Genomic DNA, 15,115 nt, shown 5'->3' with positions numbered 1-15,115 from the left:
GTATTCGGGGTGAACGCGCTTAAATTTTTCCACATCGTGTTTCGGAAGAACAACACGAAACACGAATTTTATAACAAAAAAATCGGTTCTTTTCAGAACCTCAAACTTTACAGGCAAAAAAAAAAATATATCGCCCTTCAACCGGAAATGAATAAAATAAAAATGTCAATAATCGGTCGGTCCTCTCGATTCGGGTTGGGTTGCGGTCGTTCGTAAAATTTTATTGCATCCTGTCATCACCTACCTGCCAGCTGATGCTATCTATTTTATTTGGTTTCGCCGTAAGGATAGTTTTATTTCTTTTTTTCGTCGTAGATTATCGTGTGGCCCTGAAAAGGGCCATTTGTGCGTGCCCCGTTGCCGGTAGTACGATGATGACGTCGGAACGAGGCACAGCCGAACGAACATGAGTCGAGTATCCATCCACGTTTCTCACTTTTTCCTCTTCGGCGAAGCGGCCTTTTTCACCTTGACAGGAATGGCTTTGGCTGTCTTGGGTTTGGGTGCTTTGGGTTTTTTAGTCGGACCAGCCTTGTTAGATTTCTTCGCTTTGGAAGGCGATCGGGGTTTCGGGGCGGCTCTAGTTTTCTTTTCTGCCGAGGAGGCGGCCGATTTCTTGGCTTTCGCTGCGGCGGCGGAGGCAGCGACGGCGCTCTTCTTTTCGGCAGCAGTCTTCTTCGCTTTGGGGGAGGCTTGTTTTTTGGCTGTCTTCGAGGAAGCCTTGTCGGAAGTCGTCGCGACGGCGGTACGTTTGGCGGATGATTTTTTCGTCTTGGATGCGGCGGACGAAGCGGGTTTCCTCTTGTCGGAGGCGGAGGCGACTTTGGCACCACCGGAGGTGGACGAGGCGAGCTTGAACGAACCCGACGCGCCCTTACCTTTCGTCTGAACCAGAGATCCCGACGCCACGGCGCCTTTCAGATATTTCTTGATGAAAGGGGCGACCTTTTCGGCGTCGACTTTGTAATTTGCGGCGACGAACTTCTTGATGGCCTGAAGAGACGATCCTCCGCGTTCCTTGAGTCCCTTGATGGCGTTGTTTACCATCTCGGATGTCGGAGGATGGGACGGTTTCGCCCTGGGATTTTTCGCTTTTTTCTCTTTCTTCGCGTGGGATTGAGGGGTGGCAGCGGAACCGGTGGTGACCGATGATGCTGTTTGATTTTCGACGTCGGCCATCTTTCACGTTAAAACGTTAAAAGTTAATAATAATTATTGAAAAAAACACTTGCTCACACACGTACACTTCGAGCACCTCGTGAACGAGAATTGAACAAAAAAATTTTCTAAGTCTTTATAAAATAGTCGCCACTGCGGACGGAAGACTGAACGCGCACCGCGTCCGCCGTCGAAGAAATTGCAGGCCTCGGAATCGTTGCCCGCGTGATGGCATCGTCCTCTTTCCTCGATCACCATCGCCACCGTGTGATCAAGCTGGCCGAACTCGGTTTCCGAAGTTTCCCTGGAGATAGCGAAGTTCGTCTCGGAACGTCGGTGGGTTTCGAATCAGGTACACGCCCCTCCAACCACCAGCCCTAAATCCGGGTCGTCACGGTTTCGATTCGGGACCGACGGTTTTTACGTCGGCGGTGCGGGGTAGACGCGTCGATTCCGGGAATCCATATTTCGTTCGCCGAAATATTGGTCCATCTCTTCCCGGAATACCGCGCCACCTTCTCGATTTTACGACATCTTCGCGTCGCCAAACGCTTCCGAAACGGTCGAAGCACAGAAAGGACCTGGTGTTCGAACCGAGGCAATTCCGACAACAGGATGCCGCGAACCGCCTCTCCGACGTTCAGGTCGATCGTTTTCGGCGGAAGTTGAAACGGGACGAGTCGACGACGGGTCCCGTTGCCGTCCGGACCCTTCGGGACGGCCGAAAGTCCGTCGAGAGGATCATCCGAAAGGAGACGGTCTTCATCGTCCGACCGATGCCGCACCTACGAGTTTTCCGATATTTTCTTCGACGGATCTTCAGGTTTTCTTCCTTTCTTCCGTCTTTCTCTCTTCGTAATTTCGTGTCCGACCTGCGTCGTCCGAAGTCGGGGTGAAGATCGAAGAAAAAACGCCAAAAATAACAACTCGTCAGCCACGCACACCGCGTTCGAATGTCTAACGGTCCAACTTGGATTTTCGAAGATCGCCGAATCCGAGGGACGATAAATAATAATAATAATAATAATAATGGTAATAAATAATAATGTTAATAATAATAATAATGATATGATGATTATAACGATAATTATTATAGATAGGTAAATAGAAACACAGGTCTCCTCTCGAAAATCGGAACTTCCTGATATTACTTACATATTTCGGTCGATCCAAATGTGGGAATCTCGTCGTCGTCGGAGCAAGCAGCGCGGTAGGTGGGGTGAAATTCTGGATTTTCCACCGCCGCCGGCGGTCGAAAAATGTGCGACGCGGGAGATCGCCAGTCCGTCTAGTAGTCTCTCTTGTCGTTAGAGCGTGACGTGGTGGTTGTTGTGGGATTTCCCGTTAGTTCGGTCCGACGTCGGTCGTCAGAGGGTAAGTGCATACGGAAACGAAACGCATCGCGTTTTGATGTTCATATTCGTGCATCGGAATGTTAAAAGCAATATATTTTACACCAACGATCACACCTAAACACCACGGCAACGGCCATACCACGTTGAAAAGCACCGGTTCTCGTCCGATCACCGAAGTTAAGCAACGTCGGGCGCGGTCAGTACTTGGATGGGTGACCGCTTGGGAACACCGCGTGCCGTTGCCCCCCAACACTTTTTGTTTTTTTTTGAAATCCATAGCAACCACCGAACCGATTTGTTTTTCGTGCAGGTATTCGGAAACATGCACAGACCCGTATAATGTAGATTCATAGCTTTAAGTACTAGATAATTAAGAAAACAATTTTTTTTGTCGATTAATTGTAAACAATTGCAGAATAAAAACTCGTCAAACGGTAAAGGTTGTCGTTCGATCACCGAAGGTAAGCCACGCGGGCAGCGGTCAGCACTTGGACGGGTGACCGGTTCATTATATTCCTTCCGTGAGTTTAACAAAGATAACATATGCAAATGTCGTAAGTGCGACGAGGAAGACGGCGATCTTTTAATGTAAAAAAAATATATATTAGGTTACGCGTACATGCCACTTTGACTGCTGCTTTATTTTTTTGGTTTTTAAATAATTAGAGATCTGAATTCAACATATCAGTTCTATGTTATAATGGACAGACAATGTTGTATTCTTGGCCCCTAACACGTTAAGACCAACATAAAAACTAGAATAACTTACCATTCGTTAAACGTTAAACAATTTCGAACCACGTTTTTTTGAGCTCGAACAAACTCATAACACAACACTCATTTATTAGTCACTGGACCATTGTAAAACGAGAAGAGAGAAAAACCATGCGAAACTATTTTTAAAACGAAGAGAATAAAGGTTTTAAATGGTAGGGCTGTATGACAGACTTGTCAATTATCGTGGGGGGTACGGCTGAGATTTATGACGAAATCGAGCGGCGCCGGCGGTCGGTCACTTTCACGAAAGAGGTCTAAACACGGGTCGTTTACGATACCCTCTGGTTACTAGAAAAGTTCTAGACAGATGTTTGTCGGCTTTTCGAGGTATTTATTTGTGAGTCCAAAGACTCAATGGAGTAATATCGGACTGAAATTCCAAGATTTTGCTGTGTAATCCAAAAAACTATGTTCCTCGTAACATTTAACGATGTGTTAATTCAACTATTATTTTAATTTTTCGTATACGTATTTATACTAAAAAGTACAGCGCTTCCAACAGTGAATTGTGAATTGAAAATGTTTCAAAGAAAGATCGATAGTTTTGAAAAAAATTACATATTAATAAATTTAGATAGATTTAGAAGTATACATTGCACTTACTTTTCAAAATTATTGTACTTCTGATTTGGTTGAAATAACATAATATGTAGCAGTCATAGTCTTGTGTACATTGCAGTCGCGGCTGGTGTTGGGTAAAACCTTTATTTTTTAGGGGGTCATTACCCAAATGACCTCATGGACCAGCCGTTCCTGTTAGGTTTTATATATCAAATTGATTCGTCTGTCTTTTTCATCATGCCTTCGAAAAGCGAGCTCCTGTTTCGCCAAAGTAACTGTGACGTCAATTAAATACGATAATAAAATTCGGTTTTTCCGAACTTATTGTGAGTGAGAGCAGTGAGAGCATCTTCTTTTCGTATCCCACCTCCACCCGGCGGCAGTAGTGCAGTGCTTATCAACATAATTACCGGCGTCTCGCCTCCACATTTTGACTTTTTTGTGTTTTATGTGTTCTCTAAGTCCAAAATTTTTAAATTTTTAAAAAGAGATTGCGGTACTATTCCTGTTGCTGAAATTATAATAATATATTTATTAATTTTTGTATTATATGTCTGTGTTATATTGTGTGAATTTGGAACAGCTATATCTAAAAGATATGCTTGCTTTTGTTGTTTATTTAAAATAATAATGTCTGGTCTGTTATGCTGAATGTGAATGTCAGTTAAAACTGTGCGATCAAAATATAATTTGTAATTGTCATTTTCTAAACAACTTTCTGGTTTATAAATGTAATGTGGTTGTGTATCCTTTAATAAATTGAATTTAACTGCTAAATTCATGTGTATAATTTTTGCGAATATATCATGACGTTTTTTATATTCGCTGTGAGCCAAAACGGTGCAAGATCTTGTATTGCAAATATAAAACCCTCAGCTCTTTAAAATATCTCCCATGTAAAGACTTTTGTTTTATATTTGCTATAGTGTCATATCACGAGCTCTATTGAGAAAATAATTTTTTAGTGAAGCAATTTGATTGTGTTGTAGAATTTCTAGATTTGAAAAACCCCTACCACCATTTTCGCGTGGTAAATTAAATCTTTCAACAGCAGATTTGGGGTGATGTTTACAAAATTTTGTAAAGAGAACTCTAGTTTGAATATTTATATTCTTTAAATTAGTTTTGGACCATTTTATAACACCAAAAGAATAGATTTAATTTGATTTGATTGATTAATACCTAAATATTTATAAAATTCTCCTTTATTTAAATTTTTAATGATTTCTCCTTCTTTAGTTATATATTCTAAATTTTCGTAATGACCACGACATATTGATTGATTTTCAGTTATTGTTAAGTTTTATGTCATCCATATAAAGAAGGTGATTTAATTTAATATTAATTTTATAAATTTTAAGAATTTTAATTAACCATGAATGTGGTACTGAATCATAGGCTTTTTTGTAGTCTATGAATTGTTGTTGCATTATTTTCCAAACGTTTGAGACTTAAAATATTCGTCAAATGTTCTTCTTTTTTTAAATCAGAATACCCCTGACAAATCCGAACATTTTGTTTTGCGGTAGATAAAAGTAAACATGGGCCAAGACAGAATATTAATATTCGGTGTGGAATTTTCCTGCGTTCTTGTTCATTTCTATCGAAGTGCTCACGAAAAGTTGTGAATATCAACACTTTGTAATTGTCGTAGTGAAAAATAAAAAAGATAGCTATGGGGCACAACTTATTTCGCACTTCATTAGAAAAGTAACAGTATTAAAATAAAAAAAATATTTTTCTAAATTTCGAACGTTAGGTCTATCCTGACCAGCCGCCAATTAGTGGTATTATTTTATTTTTTGCTGTTTTCCACAATAGTTATTTTTATATTAAATCATTGATTCAAAAAATTGAAATTAAAAATTCAAATTTTTGAAGGAACTCTGAAGTTTCAATGCAGTGACCATGTTGCTAGGTAACTAATAAAAAACAGTGCGTGAAATGAAAAACAGAAATAGTCGTATGCGTTTTGTATGGTTTCTATGGTTTCGATCTTACTAACAATGCAATGAAAATGACCCACTTCAGGCACAGATAACTATGCGTGAATTTCAATTTTTTGAATCAATTATATAAAAACAAAATTGATTTGGCGGCCGCTACACAAAAGTGGTGGGAGGCGAGAACCTGTTTCCGCCGGTCAATTTTAAAATTAATAAATTTTCCCTGGATACGTATTCGACTTATCCGGTACGAGTTATTTTTAAATTAACTTAATGGCCCGTTGCTCTTGTTCTTTTTACATTGAATATGCGATGTTTTGGCATCGTTAGCAATAGTACAATACTCACGCATTTTTAATCTAAAATTAACAAAACTTGAATGGATCGGGATTATCACACTTCTGAATTGAAGTTTTCATTCGTTTAAAATATAATTGATAGTAATACGTAATGCGGATTGCCTAAACGTTGCTTCCATCACGTCAACATCACACATTCACGTTCGCCCGTAGAAATGGCGTGATGCACACGAAATCGATCCAAAAAGGCTCATAATATTTGTGTCACGCGAATCTACGTCGAAAACTAGAAAAAAAAAAAATTCAATTCGAATTTCAATAATCGAAACGATGCGTCGTCGATACTAAACGTAGGTAGTAACTAAAGTGTGATCGGGTGCGATAAAAGTGTCCGTCAATAATCATCATCCGACAATCATTTAATAGACGAACGCTAATTTTTGGCACTCACTCGGACGACAGAACCAGTCCAGACGGAAACCGGGGCGCGGGGTGGGTGGGTGGTTGTATGTCCGTGAATCTGTCCGGCGCGCGTCAACATTTCAGTTATCGTCGCGAGAGTTAAAACGAAAGGTGGTTAGTGTGAAAGTGACGTTTTTTCGTGGAGACACGTTACGAAGGGTGAGTACCTAATATAATATAAAACCAACCGAAAACCCACAATAGTGCCCCGGTTTATTATCGTGAATAGGTGTTTGGTAAATATTTTCTGTATTCCAACTAGCAAGTCTTTTATCAAAAAACTCCGGCAACATGGCTATTGTGGTATTGTTGATACCACCTAACTGAAGAACTTAGTTAATAACTAAGTCGACGATTTTATCGGGAAATTGAACGGAGAAACAAAAATAGCTCTTAGCGACAGTTGCCTGAAGTCGCAAATAACGGCGATTGACGAAATCACGTTTTTTTTATTTTAATTCCAATGAACAATACACAGGGTCACAATTATCTGTTATGTATTCTATAATGTTTTGCAAAGTAAATAATGTGAGTTGTCATGCGTAATATTAATTAGCTAAGTAATTTTTGCAAGTATTTTATGTCAGATATGCAATGTATAATAACGTAATGTTGCAAAGTATTTTAATTTTTATGCTAGGTAGAGATAATAACTCGACAATAACTCTTCTCTAATGAAAAAAAAAATAGAAAATGATTTAGGAACATAAAAAATCTCATTAAAACAGGAACAATTGAAATTAAAATAAACATAACATTCTGTACTAAAGTACAGTTTTGTTCACTCCTTTTTTCAAAGTCTTCTGTCCTCTCATTTGCACATACTGCTATTCCAAAACAGTGAAATTGTCTGTTTCAGGGAATCCTTAACGTTCCTTGCTAATGTCAACAACGTTTTCGATGAAACAAAGAGTCGGAAAAATGTCGGCTCATTGTATTCAATAACATACGCGACTACAAAACCATCTGTATCATTTGTAGGAATCGCGGTTTTTTCGATGAGAATTCGTTCTAATTTTTTCTTTCTTAAAAAAGCTAAGTAATTTTAATTTCACTAAAGATGAACATTTAGGCTATATGCTGGGTAATGCAAATCCATCAACCATCAACTAGGTTGTTCAGCAGATGTACGATTGTTTATTTGATTTCTTCTTCCGAAGAGTTGTATTCTGGCAAAATAGAAATTTATTCATAACATAACCTCAATCAACTAAATTATTTCGAATACAATAACCACATAACTACAAGTTGGATAGGCATGGGTGCAAAATACCGATAATGCATGAAACCTAATAATAATAATAATGACATAATAAAAGTTAATTAAAAATCGCTGTTTCACGTCTTTTTCTTTTTTGTTCGAGAGTTTTTGTGGTTCTGAAAAGAACCGTTTATAAATGTGTCGAAAACGAAAAACATCTATTTCGAACTGGTGTACTTGGTGACGGCTTTGGTACCTTCGGAGACGGCGTGCTTGGCCAACTCACCGGGCAACAACAGACGCACGGCAGTTTGAATTTCTCTGCTGGTGATCGTCGAACGTTTGTTGTAGTGTGCCAGACGGGAAGCTTCAGCGGCGATACGTTCGAAGATGTCGTTCACGAAACTGTTCATTATGCTCATAGCCTTACTAGAGATACCGGTGTCGGGATGGACTTGTTTCAACACCTTGTAGATGTAGATGGCATAGCTCTCCTTCCTCCTGCGCTTCTTTTTTTTGTCGCTCTTGGAAATGTTCTTCTGAGCTTTCCCGGCCTTCTTGGCTGCCTTACCACTTGTCTTCGGCGGCATTTTTCAATTCAATTCGATTCAACAAACTCGCGAACTGCTCTGACTCGTGTGCGTGCGTTAACTTTGCACCACCACCTTTCTGATAGGTAGTGTGTTCACCAGAACCCCACCTGAAAACGGGCTCCCACCAATCGTCACGTCCTATTCTCCTATCACGGAGGCTATAAATTCGAAGCACAGCTACCAGCTTTTACAATCGACGAGTCCCGTCCGTCAGTTTTATTACTTCTCGTGGTGTCTAACGAACGAACTTAAAATGTCAGGTCGCGGTAAAGGAGGTAAAGTGAAGGGAAAAGCGAAATCCCGTTCGAGCCGTGCCGGTCTCCAGTTTCCGGTGGGTAGGATACATCGTCTTCTCAGAAAAGGAAATTACGCGGAACGCGTCGGTGCAGGAGCTCCCGTCTATTTGGCCGCCGTCATGGAGTACTTAGCCGCCGAAGTTCTAGAATTGGCAGGAAACGCTGCCCGTGACAACAAGAAGACACGTATTATACCGCGTCATCTGCAGCTGGCCATCAGAAACGACGAGGAATTGAACAAACTCCTGTCCGGAGTTACGATCGCCCAAGGCGGTGTCTTACCCAACATTCAGGCCGTACTTTTACCCAAAAAAACCGAGAAGAAACCTTAAACGAACGATCGATCCATCTCCGTGGCGAAAACTCAAAATATCGGCCCTTCTCAGGGCCACTATAGCTTTTTTTTTTCGTAAAATGACCGATGCATCTTTTCTTTTTGTATTATTATCATTTACGACTGCAATGCCAAAAGGAAAGCAAGGGGTGTTTACGATCTTGGTACATTTATCAGGTAGTCAGTTAGTAATAATTGTCCGTTGTTTCTCGAAAGAACATCATGTTTCTTTTTTTTCCTCTTATTTTTATTTTGTGGTTCTGAAAAGAACCGATTTTGTATTTCGTATTTTATTCTGGTTTTCTCGAACGGTGAAGAGCGCCAGGAAATTAACCTCCGAAACCGTAGAGGGTGCGTCCTTGACGTTTCAAAGCGTAGACGACGTCCATCGCTGTCACGGTTTTACGTTTGGCGTGTTCCGTGTAGGTGACGGCATCTCGGATGACATTTTCCAAGAACACTTTCAGGACTCCGCGAGTTTCTTCGTAGATCAAACCGGAAATACGTTTCACGCCGCCACGACGAGCCAATCTTCTGATAGCGGGTTTCGTGATGCCCTGGATGTTGTCACGCAGGACTTTGCGATGACGCTTCGCTCCTCCTTTTCCCAATCCTTTGCCTCCTTTACCGCGACCGGTCATCTTTTCAGATTATTTCAACTGACACAAAATACCTGCACACCTCGTCCCTAGGAAGTCAACTACCGCAAAATTTCAACTAACGGAGCCTTATATAGATTCAACGGTTCACCATCGACCAATCGACGAAGTCAGCCGTTGACTTTGTTCACGTATAAAAGTACAATTTAATATGGCGGAATTTTTAGTACCCGTTTACCTTTCGACGCGTGCACGTCTAACGATCGTCAGAGTCGATTTTAATAATTGTCAGTTTTGTTTTTCATTCGTTTCATTCGAAATGGCCAGGACCAAGCAGACCACACGCAAGTCCACCGGAGGAAAAGCCCCCAGGAAACAACTGGCTACCAAAGCGGCCAGGAAAAGCGCTCCCGCCACTGGCGGCGTCAAGAAGCCCCACCGTTACAGACCTGGTACCGTGGCTCTGCGTGAGATCCGTCGTTACCAGAAAAGTACCGAGTTGCTCATCCGCAAGCTTCCCTTTCAACGTTTGGTGAGGGAGATCGCTCAGGATTTCAAAACCGATTTGCGCTTCCAAAGCTCCGCCGTGATGGCCCTCCAGGAAGCGAGCGAAGCTTACTTGGTCGGTCTGTTCGAGGACACGAATTTGTGCGCCATCCACGCCAAACGTGTAACCATCATGCCAAAGGACATCCAACTTGCCAGACGTATTCGGGGTGAACGCGCTTAAATTTTTCCACATCGTGTTTCGGAAGAACAACACGAAACACGAATTTTATAACAAAAAAATCGGTTCTTTTCAGAACCTCAAACTTTACAGGCAAAAAAAAAAATATATCGCCCTTCAACCGGAAATGAATAAAATAAAAATGTCAATAATCGGTCGGTCCTCTCGATTCGGGTTGGGTTGCGGTCGTTCGTAAAATTTTATTGCATCCTGTCATCACCTACCTGCCAGCTGATGCTATCTATTTTATTTGGTTTCGCCGTAAGGATAGTTTTATTTCTTTTTTTCGTCGTAGATTATCGTGTGGCCCTGAAAAGGGCCATTTGTGCGTGCCCCGTTGCCGGTAGTACGATGATGACGTCGGAACGAGGCACAGCCGAACGAACATGAGTCGAGTATCCATCCACGTTTCTCACTTTTTCCTCTTCGGCGAAGCGGCCTTTTTCACCTTGACAGGAATGGCTTTGGCTGTCTTGGGTTTGGGTGCTTTGGGTTTTTTAGTCGGACCAGCCTTGTTAGATTTCTTCGCTTTGGAAGGCGATCGGGGTTTCGGGGCGGCTCTAGTTTTCTTTTCTGCCGAGGAGGCGGCCGATTTCTTGGCTTTCGCTGCGGCGGCGGAGGCAGCGACGGCGCTCTTCTTTTCGGCAGCAGTCTTCTTCGCTTTGGGGGAGGCTTGTTTTTTGGCTGTCTTCGAGGAAGCCTTGTCGGAAGTCGTCGCGACGGCGGTACGTTTGGCGGATGATTTTTTCGTCTTGGATGCGGCGGACGAAGCGGGTTTCCTCTTGTCGGAGGCGGAGGCGACTTTGGCACCACCGGAGGTGGACGAGGCGAGCTTGAACGAACCCGACGCGCCCTTACCTTTCGTCTGAACCAGAGATCCCGACGCCACGGCGCCTTTCAGATATTTCTTGATGAAAGGGGCGACCTTTTCGGCGTCGACTTTGTAATTTGCGGCGACGAACTTCTTGATGGCCTGAAGAGACGATCCTCCGCGTTCCTTGAGTCCCTTGATGGCGTTGTTTACCATCTCGGATGTCGGAGGATGGGACGGTTTCGCCCTGGGATTTTTCGCTTTTTTCTCTTTCTTCGCGTGGGATTGAGGGGTGGCAGCGGAACCGGTGGTGACCGATGATGCTGTTTGATTTTCGACGTCGGCCATCTTTCACGTTAAAACGTTAAAAGTTAATAATAATTATTGAAAAAACACTTGCTCACACACGTACACTTCGAGCACCTCGTGAACGAGAATTGAACAAAAAAATTTTCTAAGTCTTTATAAAATAGTCGCCACTGCGGACGGAAGACTGAACGCGCACCGCGTCCGCCGTCGAAGAAATTGCAGGCCTCGGAATCGTTGCCCGCGTGATGGCATCGTCCTCTTTCCTCGATCACCATCGCCACCGTGTGATCAAGCTGGCCGAACTCGGTTTCCGAAGTTTCCCTGGAGATAGCGAAGTTCGTCTCGGAACGTCGGTGGGTTTCGAATCAGGTACACGCCCCTCCAACCACCAGCCCTAAATCCGGGTCGTCACGGTTTCGATTCGGGACCGACGGTTTACGTCGGCGGTGCGGGGTAGACGCGTCGATTCCGGGAATCCATATTTCGTTCGCCGAAATATTGGTCCATCTCTTCCCGGAATACCGCGCCACCTTCTCGATTTTACGACATCTTCGCGTCGCCAAACGCTTCCGAAACGGTCGAAGCACAGAAAGGACCTGGTGTTCGAACCGAGGCAATTCCGACAACAGGATGCCGCGAACCGCCTCTCCGACGTTCAGGTCGATCGTTTTCGGCGGAAGTTGAAACGGGACGAGTCGACGACGGGTCCCGTTGCCGTCCGGACCCTTCGGGACGGCCGAAAGTCCGTCGAGAGGATCATCCGAAAGGAGACGGTCTTCATCGTCCGACCGATGCCGCACCTACGAGTTTTCCGATATTTTCTTCGACGGATCTTCAGGTTTTCTTCCTTTCTTCCGTCTTTCTCTCTTCGTAATTTCGTGTCCGACCTGCGTCGTCCGAAGTCGGGGTGAAGATCGAAGAAAAAACGCCAAAAATAACAACTCGTCAGCCACGCACACCGCGTTCGAATGTCTAACGGTCCAACTTGGATTTTCGAAGATCGCCGAATCCGAGGGACGATAAATAATAATAATAATAATAATAATGGTAATAAATAATAATGTTAATAATAATAATAATGATATGATGATTATAACGATAATTATTATAGATAGGTAAATAGAAACACAGGTCTCCTCTCGAAAATCGGAACTTCCTGATATTACTTACATATTTCGGTCGATCCAAATGTGGGAATCTCGTCGTCGTCGGAGCAAGCAGCGCGGTAGGTGGGGTGAAATTCTGGATTTTCCACCGCCGCCGGCGGTCGAAAAATGTGCGACGCGGGAGATCGCCAGTCCGTCTAGTAGTCTCTCTTGTCGTTAGAGCGTGACGTGGTGGTTGTTGTGGGATTTCCCGTTAGTTCGGTCCGACGTCGGTCGTCAGAGGGTAAGTGCATACGGAAACGAAACGCATCGCGTTTTGATGTTCATATTCGTGCATCGGAATGTTAAAAGCAATATATTTTACACCAACGATCACACCTAAACACCACGGCAACGGCCATACCACGTTGAAAAGCACCGGTTCTCGTCCGATCACCGAAGTTAAGCAACGTCGGGCGCGGTCAGTACTTGGATGGGTGACCGCTTGGGAACACCGCGTGCCGTTGCCCCCCAACACTTTTTGTTTTTTTTTGAAATCCATAGCAACCACCGAACCGATTTGTTTTTCGTGCAGGTATTCGGAAACATGCACAGACCCGTATAATGTAGATTCATAGCTTTAAGTACTAGATAATTAAGAAAACAATTTTTTTTGTCGATTAATTGTAAACAATTGCAGAATAAAAACTCGTCAAACGGTAAAGGTTGTCGTTCGATCACCGAAGGTAAGCCACGCGGGCAGCGGTCAGCACTTGGACGGGTGACCGGTTCATTATATTCCTTCCGTGAGTTTAACAAAGATAACATATGCAAATGTCGTAAGTGCGACGAGGAAGACGGCGATCTTTTAATGTAAAAAAAATATATATTAGGTTACGCGTACATGCCACTTTGACTGCTGCTTTATTTTTTTGGTTTTTAAATAATTAGAGATCTGAATTCAACATATCAGTTCTATGTTATAATGGACAGACAATGTTGTATTCTTGGCCCCTAACACGTTAAGACCAACATAAAAACTAGAATAACTTACCATTCGTTAAACGTTAAACAATTTCGAACCACGTTTTTTTGAGCTCGAACAAACTCATAACACAACACTCATTTATTAGTCACTGGACCATTGTAAAACGAGAAGAGAGAAAAACCATGCGAAACTATTTTTAAAACGAAGAGAATAAAGGTTTTAAATGGTAGGGCTGTATGACAGACTTGTCAATTATCGTGGGGGGTACGGCTGAGATTTATGACGAAATCGAGCGGCGCCGGCGGTCGGTCACTTTCACGAAAGAGGTCTAAACACGGTCGTTTACGATACCCTCTGGTTACTAGAAAAGTTCTAGACAGATGTTTGTCGGCTTTTCGAGGTATTTATTTGTGAGTCCAAAGACTCAATGGAGTAATATCGGACTGAAATTCCAAGATTTTGCTGTGTAATCCAAAAAACTATGTTCCTCGTAACATTTAACGATGTGTTAATTCAACTATTATTTTAATTTTTCGTATACGTATTTATACTAAAAAGTACAGCGCTTCCAACAGTGAATTGTGAATTGAAATGTTTCAAAGAAAGATCGATAGTTTTGAAAAAAATTACATATTAATAAATTTAGATAGATTTAGAAGTATACATTGCACTTACTTTTCAAAATTATTGTACTTCTGATTTGGTTGAAATAACATAATATGTAGCAGTCATAGTCTTGTGTACATTGCAGTCGCGGCTGGTGTTGGGTAAAACCTTTATTTTTTAGGGGGTCATTACCCAAATGACCTCATGGACCAGCCGTTCCTGTTAGGTTTTATATATCAAATTGATTCGTCTGTCTTTTTCATCATGCCTTCGAAAAGCGAGCTCCTGTTTCGCCAAAGTAACTGTGACGTCAATTAAATACGATAATAAAATTCGGTTTTTCCGAACTTATTGTGAGTGAGAGCAGTGAGAGCATCTTCTTTTCGTATCCCACCTCCACCCGGCGGCAGTAGTGCAGTGCTTATCAACATAATTACCGGCGTCTCGCCTCCACATTTTGACTTTTTTGTGTTTTATGTGTTCTCTAAGTCCAAAATTTTTAAATTTTTAAAAAGAGATTGCGGTACTATTCCTGTTGCTGAAATTATAATAATATATTTATTAATTTTTGTATTATATGTCTGTGTTATATTGTGTGAATTTGGAACAGCTATATCTAAAAGATATGCTTGCTTTTGTTGTTTATTTAAAATAATAATGTCTGGTCTGTTATGCTGAATGTGAATGTCAGTTAAAACTGTGCGATCAAAATATAATTTGTAATTGTCATTTTCTAAACAACTTTCTGGTTTATAAATGTAATGTGGTTGTGTATCCTTTAATAAATTGAATTTAACTGCTAAATTCATGTGTATAATTTTTGCGAATATATCATGACGTTTTTTATATTCGCTGTGAGCCAAAACGGTGCAAGATCTTGTATTGCAAATATAAAACCCTCAGCTCTTTAAAATATCTCCCATGTAAAGACTTTTGTTTTATATTTGCTATAGTGTCATATCACGAGCTCTATTGAGAAAATAATTTTTTAGTGAAGCAATTTGATTG

General features: G+C 41.9%; 2 non-coding genes across 2 annotated transcripts; both read left to right on the top strand.

Moving 5' to 3' along the window:
* Positions 1 to 2,638: 2,638 nt before the first annotated feature.
* Positions 2,639 to 2,758, top strand: LOC138140952 (5S ribosomal RNA). Its single transcript, XR_011162859.1, has one exon. It is a non-coding gene; the product is annotated as a 5S ribosomal RNA (ribosomal RNA).
* Positions 2,759 to 12,923: 10,165 nt separating this feature from the next.
* On the top strand, positions 12,924 to 13,043 carry LOC138140951 (5S ribosomal RNA). Its single transcript, XR_011162858.1, has one exon. It is a non-coding gene; the product is annotated as a 5S ribosomal RNA (ribosomal RNA).
* The last annotated feature ends 2,072 nt before the right edge of the window (positions 13,044 to 15,115 follow it).

The sequence above is a fragment of the Tenebrio molitor genome, unplaced genomic scaffold (genome assembly GCF_963966145.1).
Source record: "Tenebrio molitor unplaced genomic scaffold, icTenMoli1.1 SCAFFOLD_633, whole genome shotgun sequence".
In the NCBI taxonomy this organism is placed as follows: Eukaryota; Metazoa; Arthropoda; class Insecta; order Coleoptera; family Tenebrionidae; genus Tenebrio; species Tenebrio molitor.
The sequence above is the reverse complement of the archived record's forward strand: the minus strand, read 5'-3'. Positions and strand labels throughout refer to the sequence as shown.